The 22,504-nt window shown below is 29.7% G+C and overlaps 1 pseudogene; it reads right to left on the reverse strand.

Moving 5' to 3' along the window:
• Nucleotides 1-1,038: 1,038 nt before the first annotated feature.
• LOC111315107 (putative inactive poly [ADP-ribose] polymerase SRO3) lies at nucleotides 1,039-21,042 on the reverse strand (annotated as a pseudogene).
• Between the last annotated feature and the right edge of the window lie 1,462 nt (nucleotides 21,043-22,504).

Genomic DNA, 22,504 nt, shown 5'->3' on the forward strand with positions numbered 1-22,504 from the left:
CAAACCATGAAATTGAGTGAAAGATGTATTTGCATGTTTAGCAGGTGATGGATTAATTTCTAGTCTATTATCCAATGCATCTACATCAAATTCTCCAAGTAATGATGTAAGTATAATAGTTAAATAATTAATGTCATTTATTAATATTATAATAACAATTATATAAGACAATTGTTTACTATTCATTTTTTTTCTTATTTTTGTTTGTTTTGTAAGAAAATAATGAAGAGTAAATTTTACTAGGATCAACTATGGACTTATAGTTTGAATTTCCACTTGAACGTGATCATATTGTTGACTAAAACTTTTTATAGTAATTATTTAGTTTTTGGGTGGAAAAATCCTAGTATGATTTTATTTATAATTGTATTTTATGTATTACTTTTGAGATTAGATTTAAGAAATTAAAAACATTATATATATAGGTATGTTATTTATAATAATTGTCATCATTTTCTTTTATTTTTAAAATAGATGTGTTGACTACATTTTTGTATCACTATAATCATATTTTATTTTGAAACAACTTTTTAGTAACTATTATTTTATAATTGCAGGTGCAATTTTTTGTGACAATTTTTTTTTATAGTCACTAATGATTTTTTTTTTTATGAATTGATAAATTTTATTGTCACAATAACTAATTTATTAGTGACAATAATTATTCTTAGAAATAATTTTAATATTTGTGACATAATTCATTCGGCACTATTTTGATAAATACTAGTGAGAAAAAATTTGTCACTAGTAAAAATAACATGAGTGATGATAAGTTTGTAACTATTGTAATACTTTTACTATTGATATTACTGTCACAAGAAAACCATGTTATTGTAATAACCTTTTTTTTATCATTATTTTAATTTTTTTAGAGTAAAAAAAAGTGTTACAATAAATTGAGCTATTGTGACAACTTATTTTAGACACATATTCTAATATTTTTAGTGTCAAAATTTGTGTAAAAAAAAAAAAAACAACTATTGTGGTGACTTAATAAATTCCATCACCACTATAATAGTGACAGAATTATTTGTGAGGACAAGTGACAACTTTAACATTGGTCATTGTAAATTTGAGTAACTAAAATTTACACTTTTAATGACAAATTTTTTTCCAAAAAAATATTATTTCTTGTAGTGTCCAGAAGCATTAATCTCTTGAATAGCAGATCTCAGAACCTCTTCCTTGGCAACCAATCGTAACTTCCTTGAAAAAGCATTTGTAGACACTCAATTTGGTTCAGGCCCGGATCAATTGAGCTTGGTCCAAATGGGTAGGCCCGTTTTATTTTTTTTATTCTGGTATTTTTGTTTTTTGTATCTTAGTTAGTTATTATTTATTATTACTATCTATTAATATATATATTTTACTTTCATTTTTATTATTTATCTGTTGATATACATATTATTATTATTATTATTATTATTATTATTATTATTATTATTATTTATCTATTAATAGTTTTATTTATCTAATTATTTTTTTTGGTTATCTATTAATATATTTATCTTTTTATTTTGATTAATTTTTGGTTAAGATTAGGATAAAAAATTTGGAATGAATTTGGCTGTGATTTGAGAATTGATAGAGTTGGGATTAGATTCAAAGATTGAATCCAAATCCCAGAAAGAGTTGGGATTGATCAGAAACTCTTCTGATCAATCCCTATAAATAGGTGCTGGAAGAACAGAAGAAAAAACATAGAAAAAAAGTAGACACAAAGAAGAAACAGAAGCTAAAAAAGGGTTTTGGTGTGTTAGAATCTCGAGCCGAGTCTTCGAGCTATTTTTTTTCCTTAAGCCAAGCCGAGCCATTCCCAGGTTTTTTTTTGTTTTATTTATTTATTATTATTATATTAGGATTGTTTTTTTATTTTTATTTTTATTTTTTTATTTTCGTTTTTTATTTTTTATTTTTATTTATTTTATTTTCTTTAAATAAAGTTAAAAAAAATATTTTTCCTTAAAAATAAATTTTCAAAAAAAAAGGTTTTGACGAAAAGTTGAAAGTATCAATTTTTCTCGAAATTAAAAGTTTCCAAAAAATATTTTTGAGAAAAAGTTGAAAGTATCAATTTTTCTTAAAAATAAATTTTCAAAAAAGGTTTTTTTTGAGGAAAAGTTGAAAGTATCAATTTTTCTCGAAATTAAAGTTTTCAAAAAATATTTTTGAGGGAAAAGTTGAAAGTATCAATTTTTCTTAAAAATAAATTTTCAAAAAAAAGATTTTGAGGAAAAGTTGAAAGTATCAATTTTTCTCGAAATTAAAGTTTTCAAAAAATATTTTAGGAGAAAAGTTGAAAGTATCAATTTTCCTTAAAAATAAGCTTTCCACAAAAAAATATTTTTGGAGAAAAAGTTGAAAGTATCAATTTTCCTTAAAAATAAGTTTTCAAAAATGAATTTTTGAGGAAAAGTTGAAAGTATCAATTTTCCTTGAAATTAAAGTTTTAAAAGAATATTTTTGAGAAAAAATTGAAAGTATCAATTTTCCCTGCACAAAAACAATCATTTTTTTCTTTTTATTTTTTTTAATGTTAAATAATCCGACGATGGAGTCCCTACAAGTAAAACAGTAGTTTTCTTGCATACTCTTGAGGTGAGGAGATTTTCTTAATTGTTTGCTAAAAGTATTAGAGTCAATTGTGAATAGTTTCCAATAACTAATTACTTGGTAAATTTTTAAGGCTTATTGGATAACACAAAATTAAGCTGGTACCATCTTTTGATGGGCGTTGTGAGGGTGCTATAACCTTCCTCACACGTAATCGAACTCCCAAACCCTGTTCTGGTTAGTAGACCTGAACCTATTCTTTTAAGGACCCTTAAATTTAGGTGTTTCTTGAAAGAACAGATTCTTTAGGTGACCAATCACACCTAGATAAAAAAGACTGGTGACGACTCCCTTAAGTCAATGTCTAGCGATAGATCCTCGGATCTAGACGTTATGACAGCTTGACAACTCAACTAGGGACTTTGAGAGTTAGGCTAGCAAATAATTTGTGTTATCCAAAAGCCTAATAAAATTGAACCTTTTTGTATATATGTGTTATTATTCATTCATGTTTATTTACTTTATTAATTATGTCATTCATGTGCATGTGCATAACATGAGCTTTATACTCGAGCTCCGTCCCTCTATGAGGTAGTAAAGTACCTATTGCTTTCGTGAGGTCTAATGCCTCCGCAGTGGCTAGCGAAATACTCTCACTCAAATTGAACATTTTTCGCTTGTAGCCTGTAATGGGTGAGGATTAGGGTGCTTTACTAGTCTGTGATGGACAAAGATGTAAGGAGCAATTTGGGAACCTTTAGACTTTGACCTTAAACCACATATAGTGAACCTTAAGAGTGCCTAAACCTAGGATAGAGCCCTTTCTACCCAATGATAGATATACCCTAAAATTAAGACACAAAAAGGGTGTTTATCTAATCATTTTGATTATTTAACTTTGTGCATCATTTTTATTATCATATGCAACATTATGCATCAGCATCACTTTCATTTCATCCATGGAACTAACTATGTTGTTTGTCTGATTGTATGCATTTACATTACTTTCATGATCATATTTTAACACAATCATTTGCATCCATTTCATATTAGATTTCATTCAAGAAAATATACATTTCATTCGTGCATCAAAGCATCATATATAAAGCATAGCATGACATTTTTAATCATAATTATGGTGCTAAAGGTTCAAGAATAGCTCCATCTAGCGAGAACCCTGTCCATCGATACAACACAAAATCCAAAACCAGACAAATGGAGCAAAAAAATTCTCACAGATTTGAAAAGATAGAAAAAGCTCAAAAAAAGATTAAAAATGAGTTGAACAAGATTCTAGTTGTTCTCAATAAAATGAATAAAAGAAAAAAAGTTGAAGAAAATACAAGCCAACAAGTTTTCCCATTGCAAGAAGTGGCTGATCTTTTGTATCCTCTAGGTTTTGGCCCACCTTAAGCTCAGTCTACACAAGAGGTTCCACCACAACACTTCGCATATCCAACATATCCTGGAATGCCATCAGCTTTTAACCCAGGGCATTATCATAAATATGTAAATCCTATCTTTACTGAAAAGGCAGTAGAACCAATTTTTAACCTAGATGATTTGAAAGAGAAGAAGAAAGAAAAGATAAGAGTGAAAACTCAAGAAAGCTCCAAGATTAGTATGCTAGAACAAAGGCTACAGACTGTGAAAGGATTTGATTTTTATGATTCAGTTGATGCTGCTGGGCTTTGCTTAGTCCCTGATGTGGTCATTCTTCATAAGTTCAAAGTATCAAAATTCAAAAAATATGATGGCACGAAGTGCCCCAAAACCCACATCACCATGTATTATCGAAAAATGGTAGCTCATGCTCATGATGAAAAACTCTTGATGCATATCTTTCAGGATAGCCTTACAGGCTCAGCGACCAGGTGGTATGTTTAGCTGGACAGAACCCGCATTCGCTCTTGAAGTGATATGGCTCATGATTTTATCATTCAATATCGACATATCATGGATTTGACCTCTGATCATTTATCTTTACAAAACTTGGAGAAAAAAGCCAATGAAACTTTTAAAGAGCATGCCCAGAGGTTGAGGGATATTGCTTCTCAAGTACAGCCTCCTCTGACTGAGAAAAAAATTACTGTGTTGTTTGTCAGCACTTTAAAATCTCCCTATTATGAAAAGATGATAGGAAATGCAACAAAAAATTTCACCGACATGGTGATCTCTAGAGAAATTATTGAAAGTGACATAAAAAATGGTAAGTTAAAAGGAGTAGAAACCAAGAAGGCATCAGAAAAGAAAGAAGTTCAAGCTCAAGCTGTGAGCTTTGATAGACAATAATTCAGAGGTTATCAACTCTATCCACCCCAAGATTACTTTCCAAACTATTCTGCTGTGAATAATGCCTCATTCTACCTATACCAGCTAACTCCACAATCACCTTATTCATCCACATACCGATCAATTTTTAGCCCTCAAGATCTTACATATAGCCTTAACATTTAAGCTCCTGCAAGAACTCAAATTCGCCCTACTAACCAAGCAAGTGGTTCGCGAGAACAACGGACTACTTGAAAAAAACTTGTATTTGATCAAATCTCCATGACTTATATGGAGTTATATTGAGAACTTTATAATAGCCATTTGATTGTCCCCAGCCATGTGGAGCCACTTAAGCCACCCTATCCTAAGTGGTATAATCCTACAGCCCACTGTGACTACCACTATGGAATTACTGGCCATTCTACTGAAAATTATATTGCTTTAAAGCATAAGATGTAATGGTTGATCAATGATGGAATGGTAAGTTTTGATCAAGAAAAAGCAACAACACCTAATGTTAGCGCTCTAAGTGAAAGTCAAGAACAGAAAGGGTCCAAAGAGTCATAATGAATTGAGAGACAAGATATCAATAGAGATTCTTCACTTGATTGCATATGGGGATAATTTTGAAGAATGGAGATAAAGCTGGTTGAAGGTTTTTTTTGTCATTTTAGGATTTCTTTTCGAGTAATGTTAGATTTCTTTTTGTAATATGATTTCACTTGTTATCATCTTAATAAAGGTAAGTTAATGCATTTCATTACATTTTCTCTTTCACTCGACTATTATTTCATGCTCCGTTACCTTTTATAACTTTACATTCTCATTTTCAAATTTCAGATAATGAATATTTAGATAATGACAACAATAATTTTAGGATTTAATTTTGAGAACTCATTCACATTAATATAAGGATATAATTTGAGCAAAAAAGTAAGCTATTATCAGGGGTGAAATAGATATGTCTTGAAAATGTGTAATCTTTTATACAGGTTCATAAGCTTTGTTCAATAGATGACGTTCAAGAAAAGTATTCATAATTGAGATGAAAAATGGCCATCTTTTTTTTACCACTCGAAAAACCATTCATTGCTACCCCTTTGAGCCTATTATGATTACTTTTTCTAAATAACCTCAACCAATGATCACCCTCTACACTGGAAGGTAATTCAAAAAAAAATCACAAAAGCTCTCAAAGATGGAAGAGAAAGAAAAGTAAAAGAAAAAAATAAATGTCACACATGATTTAGGGTAAAATAATGAGAATCTTTTGTGTGAGAAAAAAAAAGTAGTGAAATGATGTGAGGTAAAATGCCAAGTTGCATCAAATGATCCTTGGTTTTGAACCATTTTAATACATGTTTTGAGCCTATTATGTCCATTTCTTTTATAATCCTTCACTTTGACCTATATTACAATCTTGAAAAGTCTATTTGGATCAAGTGTGAATGCTCAAATTGAATGATCGTATATTGGGCAAAGACATGCTCATGATGAAACAATGAAATCATGCTACATTGCTCTAAAGTTTGATATATGAAAGATATCAACAATAGATGAAAAATAAAAAATAAAAGAAGATGATGAAAAGAAAAATAAAAAATGAGAAAAAATGAGAAAATGAAAAAAGATAGTCAAATTAAAAACCTGAAAGGGTGATTTTGGTATAAAAAGATTCAGGTCAAATGGTTCACATGAATGAAAGATCAAAGACATTTGAAGACCCCTCAAAGACTGAGACAAAGTTCGTCAAGCTCAAAATGACTCTAACAGTAAATAGAATAAGTTTTTAAAAAAGAATCATAGATTAATGTTGAGAATTATCTGAATATTCATCATTTGGATATACCATTCATCCCAATGAATGTATCCAATTTATTTTTTTTTCCATTTATTTTGTACCAAAATAGATCTTCATTGATTATCTTTATCATAATTCACCTTGTGTTCTCTTATTGTTACACCCTTAGAATGAATTGAGAAAATGCTTGATTGCATTATGTTTGTCAAGAATTGAAATGATAATGAATAAATGAATATGTGTTTAAAAGAGTCTTGCATTCATTTGAAAATAAATCTAAGATGATGGTGGTAACAAAATGAAAAAATGGTAGAAACCTAAAAGAGATGATGTGAAAGGACATATAATGTGACCAAATAAAGAATATGATGATGGATTGGACAATAAAATGAATATGAGGTAAATCTTGAAAAGTGGTATAATCAAGTGATGAATATGGGGATGTATTGGTCGATATAACATATGAGTTATGATTAAGTGATGAAAATGATATGGGGCAATAGACGAAACTGGTGCTAAGAAGCTTATGAACGATGACCAAGTGACAGATGATGAAATTTGTTTTGAAATGGCTAGTATTAAGAAGCTTATGAACGATGACCAAGTGATAGAAGATGAAATTTATTTTGAAATGGTTAGTGTTGATAAGCCTGGCATATAGGGTAATAGGTAAAATTTTTTAGTGCTGAGAAACCTTCGGATGGTGATCAAGTAATGGAAACAATAATGATCAATTGATGAAGCTTGTTCTAAAATGTTGAGAAGCTAAATAAGGGGAGAGTGTGAGATGGTAGGGTCTTAAGGATCACATACCATAATTATCTTAGAATTTTGTGACATAGACGTCTGCATTACATGCATCATGAGGGCATTATTGCTTGAAAAATACATGCACATGATTTCATGAATTAAACTTTGTTTGGACATGCATGGCACTATAAGAATATAGGTTGCCGCATTTGCATCATTAAGAAGGCATTTGCATCTTTAGTCATGACATTCATTCATGCAAATTTTTTAGTCACTTAAAAAAATTGTGAATATTTTGATGAGAAGTTTTGAGAACTCTAATGAGAATCTTTGAGTTTTAAAATAAAAATTTTTGAGGAGTGAAACCCTAAAGTTTGTCGAATGTGAATCTTTGAACAAATGAAAAGTTTTAAACTTTTGGATGTGAATCTCCAAAATACAAAGCTTCAATTTTTTGGATGTGAATTTCTAATGTTTCAAATGAGAACCTTTGAACTTAGATGAAAAACTCTAAGTTTTATTGCATGTGAGCCTTTGAACTCAAATGAGAAGCTTTGAATTTTTAGATGTGAATCTCCAAAATTCAAATGAAAAGCTTTAGATTTTTGGATATGAATTCCAAGTTTGCCAAATGAGAACCTTTGAAAAGCCTTGAACTTTTGGATGTGAATTTTCAAAATTCAAATGAGGATCTTTAAGGCGAGTCTTGTAAGTTGCAAATGCAAATCTTGAAATCTTGCAAATTTGAACAAAACTAAAATTTTAAGAATCAAATTTCAGTAAATTCTTACGAAGTTGAAAGATTCTTGCGAATCTGAACCTCTGAATGTTGAACTTAAATTGTGAATCTTTGAGTTCCCATTACAAAATTCTTTCAATCACGATCCATAATTCCTTTGGACATGATTGTCAATAAGCAATTTATTTTTCAAAGTCGTGGTGCCTCTGTTTAGAGGAGCAATTTATTTTTCAAAGTTTTGATGCCTCTGTTTAGAGGAGCAATTTACTTTTAAAAGTCGTGGTGCTTCTATTTAGAAGAGCAATTTACTTTCTAAAGTCGCGGTGCCTCTATTTAAAGGAGCAATTTACTTTTCAAAGTCGGGGTGCCTCTGTTTAGAGGAGCAATTTACTTTCTAAAGTTTCGTTGCCTCTGTTTAGAGGAGCAATTTACTTTTCAAAGTCATGGTGCCTCTATTTAGAGGAACAATTTACTTTTCAAAGTCGTGGTGCCTCTATTTAGAGGAGTAATTTATTTTTCAAAGTTTCGTTACCTCTGTTTAGAGGAGCAATTTACTTTTCAAAGTCGTGGTGCCTCTATTTAGATGAGCAATTTACTTTTCAAAGTCGTGGTCCCTCTGTTTAGAGGAACAATTTTCATTGCCTCTGTTTAGATGAGCAATTTACTTTTCAAAGTCATGGTGCCTCTGTTTAGAGGAGCAATTTATTTTCCAAAGTCGTGGTTGCCTCTATTTAGAGAAGCAATTTACTTTTCAAAGTTGTGGTGCCTCTGTTTAGAAGAACATTTATTTTTAAAGTCATGGTGTTTCTGCTTAGAGAATTTGTTTTTTTTTTCAAGTCGTTGAGCCTCTGCTTAGAGGAGCTTTGATCATTTTTTTAAAAAAAAAAACAAAAAAAAAAAATTTTGCCTCTGATTAGAGCAGCCTTTTATTTTTCAAAAGTCGTTGAGCCTCTGATTAGAGGAGCCATTTATTTTTCAAAAAGTCGTTGAGCATTTGATTAGAGGAGTTTTGTTTATTTTTCAAAAGTATTTGAGCCTCTGATTAGAGAAGTTTTGTTTATGTTCTTCAAAGTCATTAAACCTCTGCTTAGAAGAGTTTTGATTAAATTTTAACAAAAAAAAATGAAAAAAAGAGGTCGAGTGGAGCCTTGAATGGGTATCTACATCTTTGCACAATTTCTGTTTCACAGAAAATGTGCAAAAAGAGGCAGCTGTCGACACCCAATTTGATCCAAGCCCGAATCAATTGAGCTTGGTCCAAATGGGTAGGCCCATTTTATTTTTTTTTATTCTAGTATTTTTGTTTTTTGTATCTTAGTTACTTATTATTTATTATTACTATCTATTAATATATATATTTTTTATTTTCATTTTTATTATTTATCTGTTGATATACATATTATTATTTATCTATTATTATTATTATTTATCTATTAATAGTTTTATTTATCTAATTATTTTTTTTGGTTATCTATTAATATATTTATCTTTTTATTTGGATTAATTTTTGGTTAAGATTAGGATAAAAAATTTGGAATGAATTTGACTGTGATTTGGGAATTGACAGAGTTGGGATTGGATTCAAAGATTGAATCCAAATCCCAAAAAGAGTTGAGATTGATCAGAAACTCTTCTGATCAATCCCTATAAATAGGTGCTGAAAGAATAGAAGAAAACACACAGAAAAATAGCAGACACAGAGAAGAAACAGAAGCTAAAAAAGGATTTTGGTGTGTTAGAATCTCGAACCGAGTCTCCGAGCTGTTTTTCTTCCTTAAGTCGAGCCGAGCCGTTCCGAAGTTTTTTTTTCATTTTTTTATTTATTATTATTATATTAGGACTGTTTAATATTTTTATTTTTATTTATTTTATTTTCTTTAAATAAAGTTAAAAAAAATATTTTTCCTTAAAAATAAATTTTCAAAAAAAAAGGTTTTGAGGAAAAGTTGAAAGTATCAATTTTTTTCGAAATTAAAAGTTTCCAAAAAATATTTTTGGGAAAAAGTTGAAAGTATCAATTTTTCTTAACAATAAATTTTCAAAAAAAGTTTTTTTTGAGAAAAAGTTGAAAGTATCAATTTTCCTCGAAATTAAAGTTTTCAAAAAATATTTTTGAGGGAAAAGTTGAATGTATCAATTTTTCTCAAAATTAAAAGTTTTCAAAAAATATTTTTGGGAAAAAGTTGAAAGTATCAATTTTCTTTAAAAATAAATTTTCAAAAAAAAAAGATTTTGAGGAAAAGTTGAAAGTATCAATTTTCTTCGAAATTAAAGTTTTCAAAAAATATTTTTGGGAAAAAGTTAAAAGTATCAATTTTTCTTAAAGATAAATTTTCAAAGGAATTTTTGAGGAAAAGTTGAAAGTATCAATTTTTCTTGAAAATAAGCTTTTCACAAAAAAATATTTTTGGGAAAAAAGTTGAAAGTATCAATTTTCCTTAAAAATAAGTTTTCAAAAATCAATTTTTGAGGAAAAGTTGAAAGTATCAATTTTTCTCGAAATTAAAGTTTCAAAAGAATATTTTTGGGGAAAAGTTGAAAGTATCAATTTTTCCTGCACAAAAACAATCATTTTTTCTTTTTATTTTTTTTTAATGTTAAATAATCCGACGATGGAGCCTCTGCAAGTAAAACAGTAGTTTTTTTGCATACTCTTGAGGTGAGGGGATTTTCTCAATTTTTTGCTAAAAGTATTAGAGTAAATTGAGAATAGTTTCTAATAACTAATTACTTGGTAAATTTTAAGGCTTATTGGATAATAAAAAATTAAGCTGGTACCATCTTTTGATGGGCGTTGTGAGGGTGCTATAACCTTTCTCACATGTAACCAAACTCTCGAACCATGTTCTGGTTAGTAGACCTGATCTTATTCTTTTAAGGACCCTTAAATTTAGGTGTTCTCTGAAATGACAGATTCTTTAGGTGGCCAATCACACCTAGATAAAAAAGATTGGTGACGACTCCCTTAAGTCAATGTCTAACGATAGATCCCCGGATCTAGATGTTATGACAGCATCTTTTATCATCATTCCAGCCTATGGCAAAAATTGGAAATATAAAATTTGTTTATAGTTTAAAGGTAACTTTCATTATAAGCAGCAAGAAACATGTTCATCTAATAAACATGCAGCCTCCTTACCTTGAATGTGTTATATGAAATCAATAGTTCCTGGAGTTTGGCAGGTGGAAGAGAGTCTTTAATTTTTGAAAACTATACTTCCACACCTACTCGTGGCCTTGGTTAACCTATAAGAAAACGTCTAAAATATTAACTTAAAAAATATATAAAGAAAAAAAGGATACCAAAGAGTGTAGAAAAGTTTACCTTGCATGTTACCAGAAGGCCTGAAACTCACAACAAACTCAGGAAGAATATGCATGTTAGCATTAGTTGACCATACCACATACCACTTTGGGTTCTTGGGATCATCAGAACCAGTGTCGAAATTAACACTAGATGAAAGACACTGTCGAGATCTAGCTTCCATTTTCTCAATATTCCCCAATATAACCTGACACAGAATAAGATGTTTTACACCATTATCATCTGAATCTGCCAGTTTGGCATTACAACAATTAATTCGACATAAAACACAGATCAAAATAATAGTACAAAAATTAAAATTAGCAGAAAAAAGAAAAACTACGTATTAAAAAGTAATAAAACTTATGAAGGCGAATTGATCAAAACTAGGTTGTTTGTTCACCCTGTAAATATGACATAAATATATTATACTAAATTACTACTAGACTGAGCTCCAGAACTGCACAAACCAAAAATTAGCATTGTACGAACACGATTTGAATTAATTCTGAAGCTAACTGGATCAAATCTCAAACTCACTGGTAACTGAGCCAATACAGCCTTATCCACTGTTGGAAAACTAAGTAACTAACTAGAAAATAAACAAAAGGAATAAAGAATTACCTCAAGGGTGGCAGCCCAAATGGAGACACACTACAACAAATTTGGTCATTAGTGGCACATATAAAAATCTCACTAAATATTTATTTTTCGTCACGCTATATATTCTATGACAAAAAATTAAATGTCACGACATTCATCACGTATGCACCATCGCTAAAGGTCTAATATGACGATAGTAAAATATCGTCACCTATGGTGAATCTACAGTGACAATAAAATAAAACGTCACCCTATGCCTTTTTTTTTGTGATGTTAGTTTTCGTCAGCTATTTATGAAAAAGAAGTCATCGAAGGCTATATTCGTCACAAAAAATGAGAAAATATCATATATATTAGTGATGAAAAGTAAATCGTTGCAGTATTAGTGACAAAATTATCATCACCAATGATTATAAGATAATGTCTACTGTGACAATAAAATCAAACGTCACTTTATGTGTTAATTTTTGTGACATTAGTTTTCGTCAGCTATTTATAAACTAAAACGTAATTAAAGGCTATAATCATCACTAAATAAATGATAAAATCTTATATATTAGTGACAAAAAGTAAATCGTCACAATATTGATAACACTATTATCGTCACAAATAATTATAAGATAATATCAAACATGACAATAAAATCAAATGTCACCTTATGCTTTTTTTTATATGACGTTAATTTTTGTCAACTATTTATAAAGAAAAACATCAGTGAAAGTTATAATTGTCACAAATAGTCAGTATTGATAACATAAATATAGTCATAAATAGTTATAAGATAACGTCAAACGTGACAATAAAATCAAACGTCACATTATACCTTTTTTTAGGTGACGTTAGTTTTCATTAGCTATTTATGAAAAAATATCATTAAACGCTATAATCGTCACAAAATAAATAATTAAATATGATATATTAGTGACGAAAGATAAATCATCAGAGTATTGGTAATATAATTAATGTTATTAAATCCTATATATAAAAATATTTTTGTGGAATAATCTAATGTAATGTTCTTGCAAATCCACCAAATATTTAAATTGGTTTTTAAATGTATTATATTCTTTAAAGTCTACCTTAAAATCATATAGAAATAATATTGTATAAAAAACAAAGAGTCATAACTATGAAATATGTAGTCATCGAAATATTGTCTTGAAGCTCTCAATCCAAATCTTGTATCGAGGGTGATTGTATTGATGGTGACTTTGTATTACTTGAAGTTGCAATAAATAAATAATAACAAATATTAAAACAAACCACAATACACTCAATAAGATCAAAACTAATATAAAAAACAAACTAATCCATTTTATACATATGAAATTTTTAAATAAGGCCTTACCCTATATTAAAGAATATAACTTGTCAAAAAATTGACAAGTAAACTTCTCAATCTGCAATGTTGATACTAATCATAGAAAATAGACAAAAGATGAGTGGTTCATGTTTAAACAAGTAATCACTATTACCTGAAGCCTATTTTTTAATCAATTTGGATAAATCATAGGAAAATTACAATTGCACCTGCTTTTAAAGAGCCTATGTCATTATCATACTTTAATATATCTTCTATCACAGGAATGACATTTTCTCATCCAAATCAAGACAGAGAGGCAAAAGTTGTAATAATAACTTAAACTAAGATATAAACATGCAAGCAAATAAATCATAAACATAAAGATCTAGCATAGGCAGCCACATCAAATCAAGAATCACAATAATCGAGCAAGGACCCTTTGTTAGAGAATTTAGAGATGAAGTTTCCCTTTTATAGATATAGTTGTAACTTGTTAGAAGGTGAAATTTGTAATAGGATTATGAGAGTTTTTGTAACCTTGAAATTGACAAGCAAACTTTATAAAGACTTAGCCAAAAAAAGAAAAATCAAATGATTTTTAAAAACTGAGTGATAAAAAAAGTACCAATTCTCACTTTTGAATTAGGTATAAAAAAAAGCCTAAATAAATAATACTTGTAGCATCATAACCATAACAGAATAAATGTACCAAAAAGCACCACCAGCTAGATATATAATGCTTGCAACATCACAACCACAACAAAATCAAGTATATACCTAGAAATTAGGGGATGGACACTTGGATTCCAGCAGCTGCTAAAGCATTTGTCATAGCTTCAATTTGAGCTTGAAAAAATCCAAAAGTTGACTTATATTGTTGAAATTCTTCTTATGTCTTTTTAAGACTTTTTTCCAAGTTTGCAACACTTGCAGATGAGGTTTTAGCATTAGGTTTAGGCTCGTATCCAAGTCTTTTAATGTATCCCGACCTAGTACCAAGCACTCCATCCACTATAGCATCAATAGTTTTAGGTTCTGTTCTTTCTTCAGTAGGAACTGATTGTAACTCCATAATTTTTTCCTAGCATTTAATTGGAATCTTGGTTAACTCAAAGAACCATACTACAACAATAAAATAATAACTCTTAATTTGAAATTTCTTACATAAGTTGCTTGAGCTTCAGGTGTTGACCATCATTTATTTTCTGAGTAATGAGTCGCCTTAAAAAATTCCATCTTATTAGGTTCTTCATCATCCTTACGCTACAAAATAGTATATACAATAAAAGTGTTTGTGATAAAAAAAAAGTATTTAAATAGAAAACAATGGTGTTGAACAATATTTTTTAACTTAAAAATTTACCATAGAATAATGACTAGCCACAAAGGACCTCGATCTTTGGTTATGGGTTAACTTGACATTTTTTCTAACTCTTGCATTTGTCTCCCACCTCCTCTTCATTTCAAAAAGAACAAAAGAATATCAATTTATTGATGTTTAATATTTGAGCAAAATTAATAATTGTTATATAATTGCCTTAAATAGTTAAACATAATTGCTAATCTAATATCAAAGCATGAAAAGTTAAGAAAATAATAAGAAAAAGCAAGCTTTCATTTGGTTGTTGCTTCGTTTGAATAATTGTTATATATTGATGTTAAGCATGAAAACTTAAGAAAATAATAAAAAAAAGATTATCATATGTCAATTAAACATAAAAGTGAATAAAAAAATAACTCGGTATTCAGGATCACTAAACAAATCACAAAGCTCTTCCCAATTTTCTTGAGTCAAGTTATACTTCGATGAGTTGTTTTGGCGTGCTACTTCAACATTTGAAAACTTTTTAAAGTGCAAGTGGAGCTTGTATTATTGATTTCTTGATAATTTTGATAAAATTGACAAGACAAACGTCTTAATATAGTCATCATCCAATTTAATCTGAAACTTTGTCTAAAATAAAAAATAAATTAATTGATATATTCAAAGAACATAAATTCAAAACTAACCAATAATAAACTTCGTAATAGTATTTTACACTTACATTAAGTCTTTCAAAGGCATGCAACTTGTCTGTATCCTTCATAGCTTTTCATTTTGTTGGGATCGGGATGAATTGTCGAGTAATGACTCCAATTTCAAAAGATTATTTAGCCAATTGAACTTCACAAACAGGTCTACCCTTAGTTGTTGGAACGTCTATTACTAGTTTGTTTTTCCCTTTGATGAGTTTTTCTAGTCTCATCCCTTGAGTTGGGCCTTGTACCTTTTTAGATGGCATAGAAGCTATATCTATAAAATCAATACATTAAACTAGCATGATGAATTGAAGCTTTTAAATTTGAAGAACCAATACAATCCATAAAGTAGTGTCTCAAATGTAAATAATATCCTGCTTCTTTAATTCATGAACAAAACTAGCCTACACTTCACAGCAGATTCAGCAAAATTGGTTTTCCTTTTTTTTTTCCAACTTTGGCAAGCTATGGGTTACTAAGGTCGGTTTATACTAGCCAAATATAATATATTTCTAAGTGCTCAAACTCAAACCACTGCTTATGTGCTTAACATTTTGTTTCCTGAGAGTTTATTAATTTTGCAAATGTTGAAGTCCCAGCTGCTTGTGGCATACTGATATTCCTGTTCACCCTCTAACATTACGGGACCAAATAACATGGCTTTTATACATCAGTGCAATTGGGGTTATAATATTTTTTATTGGAATCCATATGTCTACCAAGCACTCTTTCCATATTACATGTATAAGTTTTTGAACCAGACAAAAAATTTCACTGGCTGGGATCCTGCTTTTAATAACAGGTACAACAGTGTGCAAACTATACTATCTCTTTTGGCATTAACTAGACAGTCATTTGTTTCCTTGTTTTAATGTTTCTCTTCTCATTGTTTAAGGCTCAAAAGCTATGTTTGCTGATTTTGGACATTTTTCACAGTTGTCTATCAAGGAATTTGCTCCTATTCTGCATAAATACATAATTTCATCGCATAAATACATTATTGATCGACAACTTTTAGGTTAAGGATGAAGAATAGAATCTACTTCCTAAACATTCAATCTTTGCATATATGGGGCAAGCTGGTTATCTTTCTAAGCATCATATAACTAAAACAGAAAACTGGATTGAATTTTATATGTATGTGCCTGGTAGGTGCTTCATTGATGAAACTGATCTCCTTTGATATTCAAAACTGTTGTTTGCTAAGTCTAGGCATCATCGTTATTTCAGAGAAAATAAGATGGCATGTTCTAGTTATAGCCATGCAAGCCATCATTACTAGAACATTTTTCATTATCAAACAATGATATATTTGGCAGAACTATGGCAGACAGGTTTAATGGTTGGGATATTCCTTGCCCCTGTTAGTTACTGAATTTCTTGTGGCTAGCTAGTTTCTTACAATTTCGTTGGTTTCAATGTTTAATTATGTTCGAGATGTGAAGGCTGAAAATTTGTTGAATCTGACTTTTCATGTTTTCCTATTTTGGCCGTAGGATTCTTTCAATATATTTTAGATATGCTTTGCAATCAATTCATGCATTAACACTATTAGTGTTTTATTTGCTATTGAATTTTATATGTTTTGATCATTGAGATGCTTGTGCTTGGATTCATTATTAGAAAACATGGGCAGGTTTCAAAATACATGGCAAAAGTAACCGGAATGATTTGACACGTAAACTTAGTAGTTTGGCTCGTGTGAAGTTTATTTTGTGTCTTATCAACATTATTTACTAGATTTCCAATATATGGTATCTGAAAAATTAGAAAGCTTTGCCTGGACTGATTCCAGTGCATCTACCTTGTCTATATGGATTGCTTTTAACTATTCGGTCTATCACTTTCCTATCAGAGAGTTGAGATTTAAGAAACCTAGTTTATCTGTGTAATTAATTTGGTTGGACATAAAATAAATATTGATTTCCTTAATTTGGTAAGCCAAACAGAATAGAACATAATAGAACAACCAAGAGACCAAACAGAATAGAACAAAATAGAACAAAAAAGAGACCAAATAAAATAGAATAGAATAAGTGAAGACAAACTTGGGCGTGCTTCTAGTCGATCAACAATGGCTGAATTTGCTACCGGTCGACAGTGGGGAAAGCAGAGGAGAGTGGCCTGTCAAGGGTTAGTCATAATTAGATAATGGGTTAGCCAGCCCTGCTATAGACAGGATTACAACCAAATAGAATAGAACAAAATAGAGAACAGAAAAGAGACCAAAAGGACTAGAACAAAATAAAATGGAAAAAAGACCAAACATAATAGAATAGAATAGATGAGGACAAACCTGGGCGCGTTTCTAGTCAATCAGTGATGGTTGAATTTGCTACTGATCGACAGTGGGAAAAGTAGAGGAGAGTGGCCTGTCAAGGGTTAGGCATAATTAGATAATGGCTTAACCAGCCCTGCTATAGACCATATTACGGCAAAAAATAATAGAACAGAATAGAGAACAGAAAAGAGACCAAATGGAATAGAACAAAATAGAACAGAAAATAGACCAAACAGAATAGAATAGAATAGAATAGATGAAGACAAACCTGGATGCACTTTTAGTCGACCAGCGATGGCTGAATTTGCTACCGGTTGACAATGGCTTGCGGAGAGTAGAGGAAAGAAGAGATGTGTTTGGCAAAACGACAATACATGAGATTGTTAGCATGATTTTGGAGGGAGAGTGAAAAACCTAATAAAATATCTAAAATGGTGTAGTTTAGAAGTTTAGGGAAACTTGAATTAAAATTAATTTTTATATAAAAGTTACAATTTGTGGTCAAAAGTCATATGCCAAGGAAATATTTAATTTCTTAAAATTTTTTATATAAAAATTACAATTTATCATATTTGATTTCAAGGAAGTATTTGATTTACTTTCGTTTCTTAAAAGTTTTATATATCAAGGAAGTATTTGATTTCCTTCTAGTCAAACCAAAAATCAAGGTGATCAAATTATAACTACATTTGATTAAATAAAATTAAGCATTTTCAAAGCAAAAGATAATAAAAAGACATTAGCTTAGTAATTAATCTACAATTAAATCTATATTGATTCAACCTATGATCCCATTATTACAACCTTGTTAGTGGCAATAAGAATAAAATAATCGATTATCATCTTATATACACTCTAGTGTGTTGAAGTTTAAAAATTTCAGTTATGATAAAGTTTTTATGTTAATATTACCTAAATTAATTATACATTATAAAATTATGAACTTGTTTATTGACAAAATTTAATCTCAATAGCATCAATGTCTAAGTAAGGATATTACTGGGTAAAATATGGATGAGTAGAGTATCATCCATTCTTAAAGGTGGTACCTCCAAAAGTATTTTGAAAAAATTTTAATACATATATATTTAAAAATAATTTTTTTATTTAAAAATTTTCCTTTAACAAAAAATTTAAATTGATGTGATGAAATTGTAATGTCATTAATAATTAACTAAAATATTCAATCTGTGACAAAAATTAATAACATCACCTAAATTTTATCAAAAAATATTGTCACAGATAAAATTTTAAACTAGTGATACATTTAGAAAGTCACTTAAAATAAAAAAAAATGTCACAAAAAAATTTTTTGCCAAATAAAATTGATAGTAAAAGTTTATAACATTTACATTATCGTCATATAATACCATAAAATACAGGTGACGAAATTGCAACGTCATTAATAGTTAACTAAAATGTTTCATTTATGATAAAAATTGATAACATCACCTAAAATTTATTAGAAAAATTCGTCACAGATAAATTTTCAAATTAGTGACAAAATTTAAACATCACCTAAAATAAAAAAACGTCACAAAAAAATTTCTCACCAATTAAATTTGACGGTAAAAATTTGTGATATTTACATTATCGTCATATACCACCATACATTGACATAACGAAATTGTAATGTTGTTAATAGTTAACTAAAGTGCTCAATTTATGACAAAAATTAATAACGTCACTAAAATCTATCAAAAAAATTGTCATAGATAAAATTTTAAATTGATTACAAAATTATAATGTCACCTAAAATAAAAAAACGTTACAAAAATATTTTCCACCAATTAAATTTGACAGGAAAAATTTGTGACATTTATATTATCGTCATATACCACCATACATTGACATGAAGAAATTGTAATGTCGTTAATAGTTAATTAAAGTGCTCAATTTATGATAAAAATTAATAATGTCACCTAAAATATATCAAAAAAATTTCGTCACAGATAAAATTTTAAATTGGTGACAAAATTATAATGTCACCTAAAATAAAAAAACGTCACAAATATTTTCCACCAATTAAATTTAGCAGTAAAAATTTGTGACATTTATATTATCGTCATATACCACCATACATTGACATGACGAAATTATAATGTCATTAATAGTTAACTAAAGTGCTCAATTTATGACAAAAATTAATAATGTCACCTAAAATCTATCAGAAAAATCTTGTCATAGATAAAATTTTAAATTGGTGGCAAAATTATAATGTCACCTAAAATAAAAAACGTCACAAAAATATTTTCTCGACGGCAAGATTTTGGTGACATTATCATGTGACAATTTTATATCTCGTCATATAAAATATCAAAATAATATAAAATAGCAACGAAATATATTTTTTGTCATCTATTACATACTTTGCGTGACAAAATATAATGTGTCACTTAGAAAAAATGTCACAAATTGCTAGATTTGTTATAGTGACAAATAAACGCCAATCCCGTAAATATCACTCAAGGGAACCCTACTGAGCAATCCAAACCCATGAACTAAATACTCTCCACAACTTTGGCAGACGCTCCATACCATGCAGAAACCATATTTGAAGTGCCTCTTGCAGCCCTAGTAATCTCAATCTGCTTCCGAAAAACCTCGAGACGAGCCTTATCAAAATGACCTTCCCCCTTATACTGATGAATAACCCCAATATCAACTTTCCTTATTCCGTTCAAGAAGTGATCCTTAACAAGCAAATAATCTCTCACTACTTCACTCAACAGCTTCGTATTAGGCCATTTAGGAGCTCCGCCCTCCTCCAAAAGAGGATGATTAGGAGCTCCTACCACGGCATTGTTAGTGGAAGTCACTTCAACCTCCTCCTCTCGCTTTCTTTTCGATGAAGATGGATCAATCTTAACTTCAATCTCAATCTTAGGATAGCAATTATTATTCTTAGTTTTGTAATGGCAGATAATATTATCATCCTTTTCGTTTTCATATTCGGATTCCATAAAGTCTTCTTCGCTGAAAACCTCTTTAGGAAAAAAACACTCGTCATTTTCATCAATCCAAGAAATTGACCTGCAATTTCCTGTCAGGTAATCAGTCTGAACCAGTTTATTGAAACAAAAATATACTTTGCAGCGTCGACCGATGCTTCGGAAATTGGTTTCCGCTCCACGAAACAGGTTTTCAGTGTTTCTACAACATCGGCGGAGAAATTCATCCGCGAACCATTGCGATTGTACATGAGCCGCGACGGAACCGTGCTTCGTCCGAAGTTCGCATTGTTCTGATAGACAACTCGTTTCAAGACACTAGATAGGACGCCGCATCCACCGCCGATGCATTTTTCTTGATTTTTCGGTGAGGAGGAAGATGGCAGTAGAGGGGGAACCGTAACCCTAACGGACTCCACCGGGCTCTTCGTCGACGCCGCCTTTGTTGCTCCTTGTTGAGCCATTTGACCTCCTTGGAACTATAAAAAAAAAAATGTCTTAAAACTTCTGAAACAAAAAACAGCGGAGCTTGTAGGAATAGTAGTGAATCAAAATTCAAATAGCGGTCGGATAGTGGTGTCGCGGCTGCTATCTAGCGGTCGCGTCACTATTTGCCACTGCTATTGGAGAAAAAACAAGGGAGAATTTGAATATTGTCTATAGCGAATGAATCGTGATCATAAATTTACGGTATAACGGTGAATAACGGCAATAGCGGTCCGCTATTACCGCTATTGCCGCTATTCCTATTTTCATTCAAAAATTAAAAAAAAATCATTTTATTTTCTTTAAAAACTTAAAATAAAAACAATAAAAAAAGAAAATAAACATCAATTTACAAATTCAAAAAAAAAAAAAAAAACCCACAAAACTTAAACTTTCAAAAAAATCAATTCTCTCAAGTTCAACTTCAATCAAAATCAAGTATATGCAATTTAAAGTAAACAATTAATTCAACACTTAAATTATCTTTTTTTTTTAATTTTCAAATTTGCCATGATTTTGTGTATTTGGGATTAGATTGGACTATGTTACATTGATAGAAGGAGGCAAGAGTTGCTGAGACTTGAAATAAGAAACAAGAGATGAGAATGAAACTTGAGATTTACAGAAACAAGCAGATAGCACATACCAAATAAAAAGAGAACTGAGAGATAGGGATAAGGATAAAGGTTTGGAGAAAAAAATTATTGAATGCAAGATGAAGGGATGAGAAGTTGTGTGATCTGTGCAATTTAGTCAAGAGACAGGGGAAGTAGACTTGAAGTTATTATTGTTAAAAACTGCCCTTAACATAAAGGTTGTCAAGTTTGATTTATTATAAGTTCATAAAAAGTAATTCTTTTGAATACCTAATCACTTATTATTTGATTTATGAATAATATAGTTCGGTAATAATTTGATGAATACGATAATTAAACAATTAAATATATTATTCATTATGATTATTTATTTTTCACATATTTATTTATCTTTTTTTATTTTTTAATTATCATATAAATAATTTTTTAAATATGAATATTTTACTATAAATATTTTTTCTTAAATAAATAAAACACATGATATGATATAAATTACTTTAAAAATTATAAAATAAGAGGTTGTATGATTAATAATTAAAATTATTATATTTTATAGCAAGTTGAACAAAATTTTAAAAAATTTACGATCGTAATAATCGTAATAATCGCAATAACCGTTAAAATTTTCGTTATATTCGTAATCATGATAAATATGATGCGATCGAAAACGTGATCGTTACTGTAATTTAAATCCATGATAGTGAATGCAAAAAAGAACCCACGCTATTTAATGGCTCTGTCCATGTAGAATTTGGACTTGGTTTAAGGATTAAAATTACAAAATTAGGTCTCCTTTCCATAACAGTTAAGGCAAGTGGAAGGAAATGATTAAGGGTATTTTGGA

Source organism: Durio zibethinus, chromosome 20, assembly GCF_047325235.1.
Source record: "Durio zibethinus cultivar Kanyao isolate XHJ-2024 chromosome 20, ASM4732523v1, whole genome shotgun sequence".
Classification (NCBI taxonomy): Eukaryota; Viridiplantae; Streptophyta; class Magnoliopsida; order Malvales; family Malvaceae; genus Durio; species Durio zibethinus.